The sequence below is a fragment of the Kogia breviceps genome, chromosome 19 (assembly GCF_026419965.1).
Source record: "Kogia breviceps isolate mKogBre1 chromosome 19, mKogBre1 haplotype 1, whole genome shotgun sequence".
NCBI lineage: Eukaryota > Metazoa > Chordata > Mammalia > Artiodactyla > Physeteridae > Kogia > Kogia breviceps.
In genome coordinates this window covers 1,321,509-1,325,153 of record NC_081328.1, presented here as the reverse complement: position 1 = coordinate 1,325,153, position 3,645 = coordinate 1,321,509, and positions in this window count along the sequence as shown.

The window sequence follows — 3,645 nt, the reverse complement described above, 5'->3', positions numbered from 1 at the left end:
GTCCTGCACGGGGCGGGCCCGCCCCGCCCAACGGATGTGCCTCCTGGCCAATGGGCCGCCCGCGCGCCGCCCGCCCCGCCCCTGCCGCCTCTCGGTGGGCGCCCCCGAGCACTCCCACTGCGCGTGCGCCTAGGCGCGGGGCCTGCCGGGACTTGTAGTCCACGAGCAGAGCTCCGGCGTGGGCTACTGGGGACGAGTTTTTGAGGGGAGGCGCGCGTTCCCCCATTCGCAGGAGGCTTTTCCCTTCTTGCAATGAGCGAGCGACGCGCACACTCAGGTACTGAGGCAGCCCCGCCCCGAAAGCCAGGAGAATTCTGAGAGGGGCGACTCCCTGGTCCCCGGCCTCAGTTTCCCCATCTGCGCCATTGGCCCGGTGATTGACGCGTTGTATTATGTTTGACCAGTTTCACAGGACACCACTTGGACCATCCCCCAGCGCGCCAGAGCACCGCCCACGGCACGCTCCTGGTCCCGCTGGGTGGTCAGTCAGGATCGTCGTCCTCCACCCACAGCCCCCTGGGGAACTCCTATACACCCTTCAGGATCCGATATAAAAAGCTCTGGTGTCAGCACGGGGGATTCTTAGGAGCGCCATCAGCTAAAGAGAGGGACAGAGACCCAGTGGGGAGAAGAGGCCGTTCCTGCGGAGCTGGCATTTGGTCCCGAGATTGGATCCGGGCTTCTCCGACATGGGCAGAGGGCCTCCCTACGCAGGGAATAGTGTATAAACAAAGCTGCACCGCCTCCACGCTGAGAGACACATCCCAGGCCTCCTCTTCTCACCTGGAGGCTGAACCTTTCCTTCCAAGACCGATAATAGGCTGCCCTGGGCTCAGGGTCCCAGAAGCTTAGGTGGGGCAGGTAGGCCTGGCCCAGACCCCACCATCTGTGTCAAGGGAGGCGCCTGACTTGCGACCCCAGGCAGTTGGCAAGCCACAGGCCTGACCACCCCCCAGCCCCCCGGCCCCAGACTGAGCCCTGCTCAGCCCTTACCTGAGGTTGGGGCTGGATCTGGAAGAGGGCCGCGCAGAGGGGCGGGACGGTGAGAGGAAGGAAGATAAGAAGAAGGCTTACGAGTGTCTACAGGTGTGGCAGGTACCAATCACATCCCTTTGCTGGTTTCAGCTGATCAAGTGCTCTCAACAGTTCTGTGAGGGAGGAAACGCCCGAGGTTCTGGAGGAGGAAGCTAAGACAGGTGGGCGCAGGCAAGGGGGCTGAGCTGGCGGCACTGAGAAGGGTCAGGCACCTCCGGCCTCTGCCCGCGCCATGCCCAGCACGGGCAGCTCAAGCAGGTCTGAAGCCTGGGCTCTGGTCCCTGCCCTGCCACGCATGGCTGGCTTTCACAGCCTGAGCCCCAGTGGCCTCTTCTGCAGAGCGAAGGCCTCACATGGGGAGCGTTAGGAAGGTGTTAATTCACATCCCTATATCCGTTGCCTTTAGAAGCTGTGCGGCCTGGAGCAAGATGCTTAAGCTCTCTGTGTCTCGGTGCCTCCGAGGTCATTAGGAAGATGAGATGAATTAACACTTGTTTGTAAAGCCCTTAGACCAGACCGCGCCAGGCAGACAGGAAGTGCCATGTGGGACTCGGCTGTCGGCTGTCCTTGGAGTTCTTGCTAGTTGCTGTTTGAGCTCTGTCACCCTGGGCAAGTCCCTGCCCTTCCTCAGTCTCCCGTTCTGTCTTTGAAAGGGGACCGAGTCAGCAGGCAGTAAGCAGCCATGCCTGCCCCGCCGCACACCTCCAGCTCACAGTCTAGGGGAGCACAGAGCCGAGTGGAGACCACAGCCACCCGGAGTTCGCTGTGCTGTGATGGGGACACCCGGGGGGGGGGGGAGCCCAGAAGAGGCATCTGACGCAGGGTAGGGGCCCCTGGAGGGAGGGGGGCAGTTCAAGCTGGGCTGTAATGGGTGAGCAGTTCAACGGTAGAGCGGGCAGGGGGTGGAGAGGGGGCGCCCAGGCAAGCAGGGGTTCTCAGAGTGTCAGAACTCCCCCCACACCTATGGGGATGCCCATGGAGTAGGGCCCCAGAGCCTGGATTTTAAACCAGTCCTTTCCCAGGTGACTCTAAGGCCCCAGCTCGGCCCCATCTGATCAGGTTCAAGGAGTTAAACGGGTAAACTGAGACGTGAGCAGATTGGCCCCGCCTATCCACAGGTTGGGGCGCGGTTAGGAACGGCACTGGGCGAGTGTGGGACGCCGAGGACTGCTTGTGCTTCCCTTAGCCCATGAGCCGCCCGGGCGTATGATCAGCACGGTCACAGGGCAACAGGGCCACGCCTGCCCATTGCTCAGAGCAGGAAGCAGGCTCTGGGGAGGCCGGGCAAGGGCATGGACACAAGGTGTTCAGTGAACTTAGGCGGCCCCGCACCTGTCCTGGAGGTTGGGGGGATGATGGGGGCAGGAGGGCGCTGAGTCAGCAGCACTCAGGGGGAAAGCCGGTCCCTCTTGCAGCCTCCCAGCCTCAGGTCAGCCTCAGGCCAGGGATGGGCTGCTACCTTCTCGGCATTTCCTGGGTGGGGTGGCCTCTCCCTACACCCTTCTCCTCCTCCTCCTCCTCCTCCTTGGCCACCCCAGGGCCCTCGCCCAGCTCTGAGGTGGGACCCAGGTCTGGCTTCAAATCCCAAGACGTCCCCTTGCTAGCTGGGTAACCTGAGGTAAGCCACTTGTCCACCTTGGACCTCAGTTTCCCCATCTGTAAAATGCAGGAAGGACTAAATGAGATGATTCCAGACAGGAGTGGAGCCCAGGGCCTGGCAGGCTCGGTAACTAGTGAGCCAGCCGTTCCTAGACTCTGGCTCATAACTAGCTGCCTCACCATTCTTCACACCCACCAGACAGGCTCTGCCTTGGGACCCCTGCACTTGCCATTTCCTCGCTTGGCATGCTTTGCCCCCAGGTCTTCACTTAACCCTTCCTCCCCTCCTTTTGGTCTTGACCTGATGACACTTGCTCAAGGAAGCCCCCCAGCCTCTCGATTCCTGATGCCTCCCTTGCCTTGTTCCTCTCGGCCCACCTCGTCTCACCCACCGTGCATCTGACTTCCGTGTGCGTCTCTTGTCTTCCGGCATGAGAACGTGCTCCCCGAGGGCTCCGTTTTTAATGCCGCTGTTCACTGCTGTGTCCCCCGTGCCCGGAACAGTGCCTGGCACACGGGAGGTACTCAACACATTTAAAAAAATAATGTACGAACTAATAATAAAAAAAAAAAAAGGTCAGAAGCAAATGTGACAAACCATTAACACGTGTGGGTGGTAGTGTGGCTTCTCTGAAGTATTTTTCAGTGTGTTTGAAATATTGCATTAAAAATACAAAATGCTGATAGTGACAGTCCCCACTGTTTGGGTGTCAGAGGTCATAGGAAGTGGTGGTTGAAGCTTGTGGCGAGGCAGGTGCAGAGGAGGGGTGTCCCCGGGCCAGGCTGGCATCCTCAGAGGCAGACGCCCCCATAGACGCTGTGTCTGCGCTTTATCTGCCGGGACCTTGCAGTGACACTGGAGGTAGGTACAAGGACGGCCCACTTCACAGACAGGAAACGGAAGCTAAGGCCCAAGGCCACCTGTGGAGAGAAGGAGAGGGAAGGAGGGGTGGCGAAAGCCCCGCAGCGAGGCCGATTAGGGGCAGCCCGGGAGTGGGAGGGAAGCCGGGG